The sequence below is a fragment of the Poecilia reticulata genome, chromosome 4, assembly GCF_904066995.2.
Source record: "Poecilia reticulata chromosome 4, P_reticulata-male-v2, whole genome shotgun sequence".
In the NCBI taxonomy this organism is placed as follows: Eukaryota; Metazoa; Chordata; class Actinopteri; order Cyprinodontiformes; family Poeciliidae; genus Poecilia; species Poecilia reticulata.
Window position 1 is genome coordinate 3074787 of NC_088833.1, and position 15139 is coordinate 3089925.

The 15139-nt window shown below is 37.7% G+C and overlaps 1 protein-coding gene across 3 annotated transcripts in view; it reads right to left on the reverse strand.

Moving 5' to 3' along the window:
* Window positions 1-15139, reverse strand: part of bcar3 (BCAR3 adaptor protein, NSP family member) — a 107647-nt gene that overhangs the window by 63627 nt on the left and 28881 nt on the right. Inside the window, exon 1 of one of the 3 annotated variants that reach the window (XM_081605985.1) lies at window positions 5901-6081. The exons of the other annotated variants lie outside the window; for them this stretch is intronic. The gene's annotated coding sequence lies outside the window, so the exon portion shown is untranslated. Of the gene's footprint in view, window positions 1-5900; window positions 6082-15139 lie in introns of those variants that run through there. 3 annotated transcript variants of the gene reach the window in all.

A 15139-nucleotide genomic window follows, 5' to 3' on the forward strand; every position in this document is an offset into this window, starting at 1 on the left:
ATGATGAGGTCATAGCTCCATTTCCTTCTCTACCCTGAATGAGCCTTACTCTCACAAATAAACATGCTGCCATTCTGCAGTCTTGTCAGATCTGAAATGGAAAACCCGCCCAACTCCAAAAATTCTCCAACCCTGATAAAACCAATGTTAATAGCATCTGTTAATTGCAACCATTATAAATACAAAGTAGCAATTTAAATAGAACAGTGGAAAACACTTTCAATATGAATAAAAACACATTTTAGTGTTAAGCATATTAAAAGAAATCTTATGAAAATCCTCAGTTTCCTCTGAGCTCTGGAAGAAGTTGTTTTATTTAATTTTCCATATCGATGGTCCATAACAAATTTATTATTTTAAAGTCATCTGCCATTATACTGTTGATAGTTGCTCTTAGTGATTTTTCTGAATAATATCTAAAATTAGCCCAATGTATTTGTAGTCAGGCAAAAACAATAAGTGCATAGTTTGCTTGAAAATGTACATTTGTATAGTTATTCAAGTTTTATTTCCTTTGACTTGGTTTTTAGACACTACTACAAAGGAAAGTGTTGTGGCAATAAAATACTGACTTCATTTAAACAACATGGGCAGAAATATTCAACTAAAATTACACAAAATTACAAAATAAAACAAAACATTTTAATGACTACATGAATGAAAAAATGGGAGAGCTGTACATTTTCCATTCCCTTAGAACTGAATGAGTTCCTGATGTTACTACAACTCAGAAGCAATCATTTAAAGAATAATTTAATATAATTTAAGACAAAGTTTTTTTGTATCAATAATTAATGATGGTCTGAAGAGACAATGTTTTTTTGACAAGACTTTTATCCTACAGGTTCTGCATGTATAAACCTATAAACAAAATTATGCTGGTATATGAAGATTATGGCGGTTCCAGTAATAAGCTACCATGTCATAAAATACTTTTTTTTTTTTTTACAGATTTTTAAGAATATTTACTACATTAATTACATAAATGTCAATGTAGTACTAAAGAAGTTAACAACCAATCTGCAATCACGCTAATGATTCCAAATGTGAAGGTTATAAATCAACAAATAGTAAATAAAATTATTTCAAGTCATTTAAAATAATCCGCTGAAGTAGATTTTTATGAGTCCCTTCAATGTCACTAAAGTAAGATTAGTGTGTATTGTGTGTGTGTGTGTGTGTTCCTGCAGTACCACAACCCACCAATAGAGGCCGATACTGAGTGACTACCTTATACACACTTATACACAAACTGTTGGTTTTTGTGAATTATGAGGACTAGTCTGAAAATTTGACAGAGCATCCTCCTGACCTTCTTTTCATTGAATTCAATGCAAACGGTGTGGGGACTAGGTTTTTGGTCCCCACAAAAAATTTGGTACCCACACCGTGAGTGTGCTGTCTTGCTTTGGTCCCCTCTATGTAGCAAAGACAAACACACACACACACACACACACACACACACACACACACACACACACACACACACACACACACACACACAGAGTCATGGCTGGGGAGATTAACAGGAAGAGGAAACGGCAGCATAAACACATAAACGAGAGGCGACCCATTACAGAAGATTAGTGACAATAAAAAGTTCTCATCTCCTCCCAATTTCATCTCTCAAAACAAAACTTTTCTTCCACATCCAACTGATTTCAGTCCAGCTGCTCGGTTGTCGGCGCCCGGCCCGAGTCTGCAGCTGACAACAAAACACCAATCAGAGCTCAAGATGCACTTTCCTTAATCCACAAAGTGGCGGCTATGAACAGTTTGCTCCTCCACATCAGCCAGCTGTGTTTCAGAGCTGAGCCGCAACTAGTTACATTTACTTCAGTAACTTTGTGGAGGAAAAAATTTACTGTAGGAGTATTTTTGCTACGCTGTACTTGAGTAATGTTATGAAGTATTTCTGCTCTGACGAGTCAAATTTCTGGATTTTCTACCCACTGAATGAAAATCAAACATGTTTTAACCAGAAACAGAGACTCACCTGCAGTTTCTGTTAAAGTTTCTGAAATTTTTTTGTTACTTATATCAATTATTGACATCCACTTAACTTCATATTTTCATCCATCTGATGATGCAATATATTAAATGATCAGTTACTCAATACAGACTTTTTACCAAATATGTTTTTACTCTTACTTAAGTAATTTCTTGGGGTTTTTTACTTTTACTAAAGTACAATCTTAGGCAGAAAACCCAACAATTGTACATAAGTAAGAGTAGAAAAGCTGTGACATTGAAGCATAAAGTTGAAATTTTGGTATTTTAAGCACCAAAATGACAATATTTCATATTAGTAACAAAAAAATAGCAAAATCTGGCTAAATCAAATGTTTCCAAATCAGTTTCTTTCAATAAAAACTGATGAAACTTTAGCAGAAACTGCAGGTGTGAGTCTGAATCTGGTGATTTTTTGGTTAAAACATGTTTGATTTTCATTCAGTGGGAAGAAAACCCAGAAATTTTACTCAAGTAAGAGCAGAAAATACTTCATAATAAAATTATCTGCGTACAGTTTAACAAAAAATACTCCTAAAAGTACATTTTTTCCAAAAGAGTCACTCAAGTAAATGTAACTAGTAACTACTCAACGTCAGTTATAAAACATTAACATGAACAGGTTTTGCATTTTCTCCAGATTCGCAGCAGTTCGGATGAAAGAACGGCTGCAGCGCCGCTCCGCCATCAAACACAATGGAGAGGACGAACGCAAACATGTTTGGGAGCGAGCCGCTTCCTCTGGCTGGCTAGAGGAGTTTTCCTGCTGCAGAAGAGACTTTAACACACACACACACACACACACACACACACACACACACACACACACACACACACACACACACACACACACACACACACACACACACACACACATTAGGAAAACCACCCCTGGCCAGAAGTGAACAATGGGAACGACTGTCACATGACTGCTGTGTAGAGTCAGTCTTTGTTGGAGCTGGAGAGTGAGGTGTCCTACTGCGCTCTTCTGTGCGTGGGCCCACCAGCACACATGCATGTGTGTGTGTGTGTGTGTGTAACATGTTAATGAGGTCTGTATTAAATCCCACAGCAGTAGCTGCCATTTAAAGCTTCTACAATCTTTGTTGGCTTGTCCATCTCTCTCGCTTTCTCACACATTAACACCTAACTTCGCTCAGCGTGTGAACTCCTTCTGCATGTCTGCACACACAGGGGGGGGAAAACGTGACGTCAACATACAGACATTCTGCTAAAGTCAAAAAAACGCACTGTGGTGTTTCCATTAGATAAGAAACGTGATTAAAATCAGACCTGAATAAGTTTGTTCACGCGATGTGATTAAACACAACTACTTCCTGTTGTCATCTACTTCGTGGTTTCCACCAGTAGTAACATCCTGTTGGTGATCATGTGGCTCGTTTGATGCATTAAAACGGTGTTTCCGTTTTCCGTTGCCGTTTGTGACATAAACCAATTTCAATATGGCTAAAAAACCCCAACTCAAAACATTTTATCAAAAAACATAAGTTTTTGTCACAATATGTGTTTCCATAAAGGTGTCAAAGTCAATGGAAACACAGCTACTGATGATCTCACTTTGAGCCACTGGAAACACTTTGAGCTCAATTTCAGGAACAGTTTCTGCCTTCAACCTGCTTCACTGACTCAGATCCGACACCTGATAGTCCAGTAGACTGATTGGGGACCAAAAGTTTATTTTTTTATTGTAGTTCAATATTTTTATGAATTTTTTTTAGGTGAATTATAGGAAAAATGCTTTGCATTGCACTCTGTTCCTATTTATTTTGGTTCTGATCTCTGTTTGGACCAGCAAATAAACGCAAAAATAAAGAATAAACTTCCTGCTGGCAAAGATCATTTATTGGAGACATGCGACCGCGTTTAATCTCAGTAGACTTTGGGCTGAATTCTTTAAAAAGTTGCTTGTCGAAGCGATAATGAAGCGACCCGGCGGCTGGCGCCAATCGATGCTTGAAACGCCCCGGGATAAACGGAAGTGCAAAAGTCAGGTACAAAAAAACTAAACTGCAAAGGGGAGGCATGGAAAGGAGGTAAAAACCCAACAAAGTGAAGAACTTCTCATATGTGTGCATAATATTTGCTTCCATCCATAAGTTTACATTTGGCGTTTTGTGGAAGGATCAATATGAAGCTGCAGAACGACGTCAGGAAATGACATTTTTTATGCTTCACAGCTTCCAAACCTCGAGGTCAGACGGCGTTAATCTGCAGGAATATAATCTATTTAATATGCTGAGTTGGGTAGAAGCAGTTACAGTTACTTGAGTAACCATTTTGAAAAAAAAAAGACTTTAGGAGTACTTTTACTATGTTTCATTGAAAAAAATGATTTTGAAACATTTTCTTTTGTCTGATTTTGTTATTTTTTGCTACTTATTGTCATATTTGGTTTTTAAAAAACCCATTTAAGGGCAATTTCACAATTTCATCCTAACTTTATATTTTGGTCCACCTGATGATGTAATTTTTAAATATGAAATGATTGATAATTTGATCAGTTACTCAGTACTTGAGACTTAATTACTTTTTACTCCTACTTGAGAACAATTTTTGCCTCTTTTAATACGACACCAATGAAAATCTCAAGACATTTTCATCAACTTTTCTAAACAAGGGCCAAAAAGAAAAACCTTAAAATTATTTTATTTTCATGAACATTTTGTCAGTAAAATACTTTAAAGATGTTTTTATGACATTAGGGTCGTTATAGGATGTTTTAAGAAAGGAAAAGCTAAACACATTTCCACCTAAAAACTAGGGGGAAAAAATCATAAATATTTCTGAGTTTGAAAAGTTTAATGTGAAATTTTTAGCTTAATCCCAGAAATTTTCTAGAAACACTTTTCAACATTTTTGACTTTCAAAATGTTCATAAGTTTCAAAAGTCAAACATTTTTGACACCTAAAACTCAAAAATTTTCAACTTTCCTGGTAGAAAATTTGATTACTCTGAAATTTTTGGTGAAAACTTTTTCTTTTTTTACCCATAATTGCCCTGATTCACCATTGCAGAATTTGAACATTTGCTCTATCATCTAGTTTTCAGTTTCTTTTGGGCTCAACTGAACAATTTATTTTCTTTGAAAAAGTTTGCTAGATTTAAGTTTCATAGATTAAATCAAAGCTGATTTTGTACTTTACTTTACAATATACCCTTGTTATATTTTAAAAGTTTCCTTCTGCATCTTTGGGTCAAAGTTGTATAATTTTTGAGTGGCAGTTGGGGGCCGCACAAATCCAGTCCCGGGGCCATAAATAGCCCCCGCGCCGCACTTTGAACACCCCTGATTTAAACGCTGAATCTTGCTTTGTAGTTTAAGACACGACTCTGACTAATGTCTGGAAGAAACTGCTGCTCTGTTCGCTCCAACAAAACGTCTGCATGTCATCATCCGACCTGCGGCTCGTCGTTTAAAACCGTCTGGAAGGTCAGAGGTCGAGTCGGTCCAGTCAAAGTAAATCCCATCTGTTGGGTTTGAGCAAAAGTTCATCTGATACAACAAACAGCAGTTTGGGAGAAGGGATGAACCAGAAATCAGCGTCTTGTGTGAGATTTAAACAAACATTTCCAGGAGCCGGGCTGCTGATTGTGTCTGTTATTTTTCTCATAATTACGCCCTGCTGGGGTTTCAACAATCTCAACGACCACAGCAACACCCATCGCCTGGGGAGGATAAACTACTGCCCACAAACTGTCACAGCAAATATAACTCGCTTAAAGATGCAAACTAGTCGGTCAGGAGCAATGAAATCAAACGTTTAGGAGATCCGAGCCTCATTCAGATAAGCCTGGTAATCCGTTTGCTGCCTCAGGTGCCGCCAGCGCCGACGTCCAGTCATTCCTGTGTTTACAGTCTGACTCTCACCTGTAAGAATCGCCTCTTCTGCCGGGTTGCTGCTCTGTTTCAGCTCTCAGTCCTTCACACTTCCTCCAAGCCTTTTCCTTCTCATGCTTTCCTGAACGGAGTGGCTGACCGGCTGAACGTCCTGCGCACTCGCTCCGCTTCAGGCACCGACAAGCAGCGCCGCACAATCAGAAGCCCGGCCCTCCTCCTCCTCAACGTCCTCCTCCTCTTCCTCATCTCTCCTGGGAGCCATTTGCGAGCGTCCAGCTCCTCCTCCTGCTCCTCTGCGTTTGGGAGGAGTTTTCCTTTTGTCTCATCAAGCCGGACTCCTCCTCTCACATCCAGCTCACCTCGTCTCCGGTGCGTTTCCTGCACAGCCTCATATTTCTTCTGTTTGCCGCGTCAAACACCAAATGGTCCAAAAGGAAACTTACAAGAGACTCAGAGTGTTTCTGTTTCTACTTTCCAGTGCAAATATCTTTAAAAAAATCACTCCTAATTTATGAATATGCTGCACTTCTTCTGTATATTAACTTTTAGAAAGAAAAAACTCGAGTAAGAGGAGCATTACTTCAACATATAAGTTGCAAAAAATGATTAAAGTAAGAGTAAAAAGTATTAGGTAAAAAGTCTACACAAGTACTGATAACTGATCAAATTATCAATCATTTAATATTTAAAAATTACATCATCAAATAGAACAAAATACAAAGTTATGGGGACATTTTGGTATTTTAAGAACCAAAATGACAATAATGTATACAAGTACCAAAAAATTAACAAAATCAAGCAAAGGAAAATGTTTAAAAATCATTTTCTGTCAATAAAAAACTGATGAAACTTTAACAGAAGCTGCAGGTGTGTGTCTGAGTTGGGTGGATTTTATTAAAACATCCAAACATTTTCCTCAAGTAAGAGCAGAGATAAAACAACTCCAGTAAAAGTGAAAAGAAAAATACTGCTAAAAGTCAAGTTTTTCAAAAAAGTAAAAAGTTACTCAGGTAAATGTTGCTTCCCAACTCTGGTTAAAAACATAAAGGCAGGTTTTGGGTTATTCTTCTTTTGACTTTTACCCTGAAGGTAAAAGTCTAAACAGTTTGTGTCCAGGATGTGTGGGATCTGCTCAGATTTTAGCCTTTCCTAATTCTAGACCTGCACAAGTCCTGGATGCACTGCAAAAACACAAAGTCTCATTTTTATGCTGATGACAGTGTCACTGTACGTCTTTTCATCCATCCATCCATTTTCTTGCACCCTTGTCCCTCAGTGGGGTCAGGAGGTGCTGGTGCCTCTCCAGCTAACGTTCCAGGCGAGAGGCGGGGTCACCTGGACAGGTCACCTGGACAGGTCGCCAGTCTGTCGCAGGGCAACACAGAGACACAACCATGCACACACACACTCACACCTAGGGGCAATTTGGAGAGGCCAATTAACCTGACAGTCATGTTTTTGGACTGTGGGAGGAAACCGGAGTACCTGGAGAAAACCCACCATGCACAGGGAGAACATGGAGACTCCATGCAGAAAGACCGGGGCCGGGAATCGAACCCAGAACCTTCTTGCTCCAAGGCAACAGCTCTACCAACTGCGCCACTGTGCAGCCCCTGTACGTCTTTTATGCATCATAAAAAAAGCAAAACATTTTCCTTATGTGTTTCTTGTAAGTTAGTGTTTGTCTTATTTCTAAGACATTCGCATTAGAAGCTAAACCAAAATCACTCGGTTAGATTTAGTGTTTTTGCAGTGAAGGAACAAAACAAGTTAATCCGAGCGAGGTTGCGACACGTCTGAGGAACTTTAGAAACTGAAGATTAATGAGGCTGACCTGCTTGACTCAATGTTGGCTTAAGCTTAAATCAGCAGCGTGTTGCAGGTTTCGGTCCTGCTGGATTCGTCTAAACGTTGGAGTTTAACTCGGATTGTTTGGTTTGAACGTGAGGCTGGCAGCCTTCAGGATGACGCTCTCTCCCCCGTCTTTGTCCTCCGGTTCCTTTGTGTTGTCTGCAGTCGATAACGTACAGACACGTGTGTGTGTGTGTGTGTGTGTGTGTGTGTGTTTTCCTGCAGACAATGCAACAACCCCATCCTGCTGCAACAGGAGCTAGAGATGATCCCATGATCCACTTACGACACTCAGACAGAAACGTTTGGAAGATTATCGTTTTGTTCCTAAGAAGTTTTTATTGGAGCAACTTCAGGATCCTGTCATTAGAGGAGTAAATGTTTGGGAATTGATTAAATATATATATATATATATTTTTGCACTTGTGCTTTGTGGCGCCACCCGGTGTTCAAACAATGTGAAAGCAGCAGAAAACTGAGATATTCCTGGGTGAATAAATCAATTAATCACATGATAAATTAATCATTAAAATCAATAATTTCCTTTTGGATGATTTATCGTTTTTCTCTAAAATCATGTGGTAAAAGTTTTCAGTTTGGTGTTTTGGTCTCAACTGGCTGCTTTTTTAAGGATAGTTTTGCTAATAGAGACTTCATAATTAATTTTGTTTTGTTAATTTCTTTTGAAAATTTTTTAGAAATTAAAATCTTTGAGAATGAGTTGCTTCTTTATTGTGCCATTGTTACCATTATATCACTTGAAAATGGTCTCAAAACAACAATATTATCGTTTATCGCTTTAACTTCAGGGACAATTTATCGTCCAGTAAAATTTGTAGTTGTGGGAAATTTACAAAGTAAATCTTTTAAATTGACCGACATGTTTTTTCCGATTGTAAAATTAAAATCTCAGATGTTTTCCATATGAAATTTGATTTTAATCGCTTTATTTTTTTGCTAAAAATAAATTAAAAACAGAAAATATTTTTAAAAAGTGGCTTTTATTTCAATTATTCACTCTGTGAGATGCACAACAGCACACTTTGAGACATTTTGTTTAATTATGAAAATAAAGTATCGTAATATTAGCAGGATGAATGTCTCAACATTAAGACAAAAAGTTATTTTAATGAGAGAAAAACTTCTGGACTGAGTTTTCCCTTATTTCTATAACTTACACCAAAGTACGACTTTTATTTTTACATTTTAAGTGTTTTGTTGTTTTGGAGTTCTAATATTGCAGCTATATTCCTGTTATTTTATGACTTTATTCTCATAATTAAAACAAAACAAATCTTTGCCTATATTTCATTAATGACCTGAATTCAAAATTCAAATAAATAAAAAGCTTGAAGATAATTTAGTCAAACAAGATGGCCGCCCTCAGTGACATCACTCTGAGCTATGGGAACCCAAGGAGAAAAATCCAGATTTTCAAAATAATTAATTTCAAAACCCAAACATTACTGGAGGTAATCTTAAAGTTTTGAAGAGTCATGATTAGATTTTGTTACCAAACTCAAATATATATCATCAAAATATCAGAAATGTGATAACTTTAATGCTTATTAATTATTGATGAAATGTAAAAATAAAAAGAAAGAAAATGTGTGACTAGACTTGCTTGAATTAAATCAATTAAAATTATTTCAAAAGAATTAAAATGTGCAACAAATAAATTACCAAAATAAATAAATAAAAAAATAGAGCTAGTATCTAAAAATAATTTTATTTCGTCTTGTGAACAAGATACGATTAGGTTCTGTAAGTTAAAATAAACGTTAGCGTGTTGAGCTTCTTCTCAGACCCGACTACAAGATCCCAAAATTAAAATTCTTATAAATATTGCATGATAATTTATATGTTTATTGTTTGTAGATCCATGTTCTGGTGGTTTCTGAGACGTTTTGGTCGTTTTTAGGGAAGTTATAATCTACAGGTTTCCAAGTAAAAATCTAATTTCCCGTTTTCCTCTCTCTGAGTCAACCTGAGCTCCGTTTCACGGCGCCATGTGATCCTTCCTGTCATCTTTTGTCTGTGAGGGTGTTTCCAAGAAGCTGCGCACCGAGTCAGAGTCAGATCTATAATCTTCTCCTGAATCACCTGAGATTTCCAGACCCAGAGGGGTGGGGGGGGCAGTTTAGATAGGGAAGAGGAGGAATATAATCCCGGCATGGGTCGTTATGTTTACAACTTTGTTCTCAAAAGAACAAGATGAGTAAATAGATGGGAAGTAAAGAGTCATTAGAAATGTGTGTTTAAATACATGCAGTCGAAACAGAAACCAGTTTTTTTAATGTTGTTGCACCACCTTCCTCTGCTATTTTAATGTTTAGCTCATAGCTCACAATTCAATAACATTTGCTACATTTTAAATCAAAGCTTTAACCAACACAAACCATGGAGTTTCAATCATTTTTCTATCTTTGGATCTCTGCAGTGCTTGGCTCTCTTCTGCTAATGTGCTAGCTAGTGGAGCTAGCTTTGCGTTTAGCACTTTTGCTAGCTTTGAAAACGTTTTGCAAACTTAGCTTCCAGGTCATTTTTTCCGCTAAATACTAAAGCTCTAATTTCCTTGGCTGTTTTGTAAACTTTCAGCCGAGTAAAGTTCAACATCTGTGCTGAAGTTTTGGTTGTTGGCTGTTACGAATTCTTCAAGCAGTTAAATCAGTGGTTCCTAACCTTCTCTGAGGTACCGAACCCACCGGTTTCATATGCGCATTCACTGAACCCTTCTAGAGTCTAGTTGGGTCACCCCAAGATCACCAAGTTTTATTAAAAGGTGGAGTTTCTGAGAACAGTTCTTCAAAACACAGTCAGTGTTTTCAGCAAAGTTGAGTTGACTGTCCAGGAACGACCCAAGGTATTTAAAATTTCCTACAGTATCAACAGGTTGGCCATCGAGAGAAACTGGAACCACTTTAAGGTCTTTAGATCATTTAATTAGTTCTACATTCTTAAGAGAATGAAAAAATAATAAATAATAAAGACTTTGCGGTATTCCGATTTAGTAATGTTATTATATTAGTTGCGTTACCACCCCCACGCCACTAGAGGCAGTAGCAACCCGAACCCCAGATTTAGAAGTTCACCGAAAGCTACAGAATGTGGTAAAAACTGTGTGTTTTGCTGAAGTAAATAAAGACACAAGTTCAAATCCATGCTGAGAGAGGAGCTCCTTCAATCAGGGCTCCTCCGCAGCTCTGATTGGCTAAGCAATGTAACGTGATCCTCTGATTGGCTAAGCAATGTAACGTGATCCTCTGATTGGCTAAGCAATGTAACGTGATCCTCTGATTGGCTAAGCAATGTAACGTGATCCTCTGATTGGCTAAGCAATGTAACGTGATCCTCTGATTGGCTAAGCAATGTAACGTGATCCTCTGATTGGCTAAGCAATGTAACGTGATCCTCTGATTGGCTAAGCAATGTAACGTGATCCTCTGATTGGCTAAGCAATGTAACGTGATCCTCTGATTGGCTAAGCAATGTAACGTGATCCTCTGATTGGCTAAGCAATGTAACTTCATCTTCTGCAGCAAGTGATGGCAAAGTGGGGCGTCATCACAACTTTACACAAGTGCGTCTTTACCTCCGCGGCAGAGGCTCCACCGAACCCCTGAGACCGACTCACCGAACCCCTGGGGTTCGATAGAACCCAGGTTAAGAACCACTGAGTTAAGATGTTTATGTTCATGCTCTTATTTTGAAATCGGTGAGCAGAGTTTTGTTTTCTCTCTTCATGTTCCATCCTATTTTTTCCCAAAAATGTCATTTTAAGCATGAGACATACAGAAACAGGAAAGCAGAGAACAAAATATAAACGTGAATATCCGAAGGCATCATCAAATACGCAAATTATGATGTAGAAATTTAATTGGTGCTTGAGGATTGCATGACATTTACTGTGTACCCAGAATGCATTGCTGCAGAACTACAGCCTGCTGAGAGCAACAGCTTATGTTGCAACACGTGTCACTGGCACACGGTGGGGGTCAACGTGGCTGTATTGAGCGCGTTAGCATTAGCTTCTGCACGTCCATGCAGAAGCTAATGCTAACATTAGCTATGCCAACATTATGTCCATATTGGCATAGCGCTTTTAGCATTAGCATGACTAAATATTATGATCAGCACATTTCCTGTTAACAGAAATTCTTGCTTTGGCACCAGTAGTGAAAGCAGATGCTCCAACCTGAACACTGGTTTGCAATCATTGGACACCAGTTTATTCCCTTCAGTTTTCCGTCAAACTATAAAATAACTAACTTTACCCTCAGAGCTGTGTTACGGTGGAGTACAGCAGTTTGCTTTCAGGTTGTCAACATGTTTTAGCTCCAGCACCTCAAATGGACGATACAAAGTCTCCACAGAACATTCTCATCCTGATATCACCCACTAACCCTCCGTCTCTCTTTTCGCTCCCCCTCATTCCTTGGACTCTTCGTCTCCTTCCTCCCTCTCCTCCTCCGCTGCCCTTCTTTCCAGTAGATTTGTATACAGATGCATGCTTGTGTGCCCATGTGCACGTCTCCGACCAGAAACAGAAGTAAACACCAGCCGCTCCAAAACGTTGTTGGGAAATTGTGAAAGTTAATTATGAGGAAAAGCGTCAACAGTAATTTCCCCAATAATAATAATAATCAACTTCTTAACAAGGAAAGCAAATCTAAACGATGCAACATGCAGCCTGAAGCCAAGAGGAAAAAGTTGCACACCAGAGTTTCTCATTAGTCACCTAATTGGTTCATAGTTATTTTAAGAAACTTTGCACATAAGTACAAACGTGTACATACGGTATGCATGTACAACGTCTTACACCGAAGGTATCAGAGCTATTTCCCGTGCTTGTGCGAGCTTGTTCTCGCCTGAAAAAACAAATTTAATGAGGCTCTTCTCATTTCTGTAAATTCCTCATCTTCTCCTTCCAGAAACCTGCGTCTGCCTGCATCGTGGAGATTAATCACAAAACGTCTTTCGCAGGTTTAAATTCCTTAATGCAAGGAGAAGGGCGAGCGAATGCTTTCAGGTGAAATCATTTGAATTCGTCTATAACTGCTTGTCCTTGTAAGGCCGAGGGAGGGAATGGGGCAATATTCATGCTGAAAACCCCTGAGAGGTTTAACCGCCGGACCGTCCCGCTGCGAGGCAACAGAGCAAACGACTGCACCACCGTGCAGCAGGACATGCACAGGAGCTAAGCAGCTCTTTATAGTTTCTCCGTTTTAACTTGGCAGCAGTAAATAGTGAGGAGGAAAATCTTCTAAAATTTGTAGAGGTTATTATTTCCTTTGACATAGAAAAAGTTGGGTTATCCTAACCTAGATATCACCAACTGCATTTCCGTTAGCCATAAAATTACGCAAATTGAAATAAAAATAAATTCACTTGAAGAAAACTTGACAATTTTAAAAAATAATCACATTTTGTGATAAAAGGTGTTTTTTTTAAGTATCAACTTAGATTTATTTAGAAAACTGTAGTAGAAACACGTCTTCCGCAATCTTCTGAGTCACATGATCAACAGCCGGTTGTTACTACAGGGGGAAACGCCAAAGAAGACGACAGGAAGTGGTAGAAGGAAGATGGTTTGTTTTTGATTTTATATTCATGTTATAAGGGGTTGAATCCACAGCTGTACTGTAAAATGGCCGACTTCAGTTTACCGAAAACGCCACACCTGCAGCCACCCCAACGTTTGAATAAAATGCTAACGTGGAAACGCCACAATAGCGAAATAGTGTTTTTTCAACATTAGCAAAATACGGACAAAACTTAGTCTACCTGTGTAATGGAGACGCAGCGACAGGTGTCCATGTGAGTGTAAGCGTCAAAAAGTCAAAATCCTTAGCAACAAAAGTTACTGTGTTCAAGGCGAAGTTCTGAATTCAATCTGATGTTTTGAAACAATCAACATAGCTGTGTGTGAAACTGCTCCGTAGAAGCAAAATGAGAGTCAGTCTTAGAAATAAATTATAAACTATAAATGTTTATGGCATCATTGTCATACATTACACTAAACGAATGATGTGTTTTTGTGGTAAAATGTAAAATCTGCAGCATGAGGCGATTTTTGAATCTGATGAATCGTCAGAAGTTGCAGCTCTAACCCACAGGATTAGTTCTGTTGTAATATTAATTACATTTTGTTGTTTAAAATCTGCCCAACATGTCAGATTCAACATGTCAACAATTGTGTTTTACTTCTTCAAATAGCATTTAATGAGAGGCAACCATGAAACACGTGGATGTTTACATGAGCGTTTGGTATTTTGTGTTTTTTAGATGTTTTGAGTTGAGCAGGAAGTCGATAACAGAGATCTCACTCAATGATTGCGGTTATTTTTACTCTACAGAACGGCGTGGGTTCATGATGCATCACGTTCTGTTCACATCAAAACAGAACTGAACACAGATCAGAGCTCACGAGAAATCCTGAAATAAAATCTTAATACCAAGTCTTATCCGCTGAAACGGAACAAAATTAGAGAGAATTTGGATAATTTGGAGGACATTTCGTTTCTTGTTCAGGATGTTCTTATTTTAAATGAGTCCAGTTCAAGGAGAAAGATATTCTGATATGAGAGACTCCAGCTGAGTGACGACCGCGAGACAGAAACAGAACGGTGTTGATATCATCTCTGGGTCATGCTGATAGCTTCCCATCTCATCCTGTCAATATGTAAAAGATTTGGGATAAAACGAAGCACAAACTAGATTTCACATCAGAAATACTAAAAATAACGAAGCTGGCCTTGGCACTCAAATGAAAACATGCAAATTAGAGGTTAAGGGGGAAAAAACACTTTGAAACAATCCTCTGATTGTTTTTTTTTTTTTTAATAAAATAAGTCCTGTACTCTGAAATATCAAAACTAATACAAGTGGTAATTTGAGAACTTTCCTCATTCTTACTTTAAAATTACATTAATACTTTTAGCTATGGAAGTGAAGAAGGGCCACTTAAAAAACACGCTGACTTTTTTCTCTGATTTGACTTTAGTCTTCTGAGTTCAAAAGTTTGAATTCTGAAAAAGAAAATCAGGATCCTGAGATTAAAGTCAGAATTTGATATTTAAATCAAAGTGAGAAAAGTCAAAATGCTGAGATCAAACTGAGAATTCTGACAAAAAATCTGAATTCTGACAAAAAAATCTGAATTCTGACAAAAAAATCTGATTTCTGACAAAAAAAAATCTAAATTCTGATAAAAAAATCTAAATTCTGAGAAAAAAAACTGAATTCTGAGAAAAAAAATCTGAATTCTGAGGAAGAAAATCTGAATTCTGACAGAAAAATCTAAATTCTGACAGAAAAATCTAAATTCTGACAGAAAAAAATCTAAATTCTGACAAAAAATCTAAATTCTGAGAAAAAAAAAACTGAATTTTGAGGAGGAAGAAAATCTGAATTCTGAG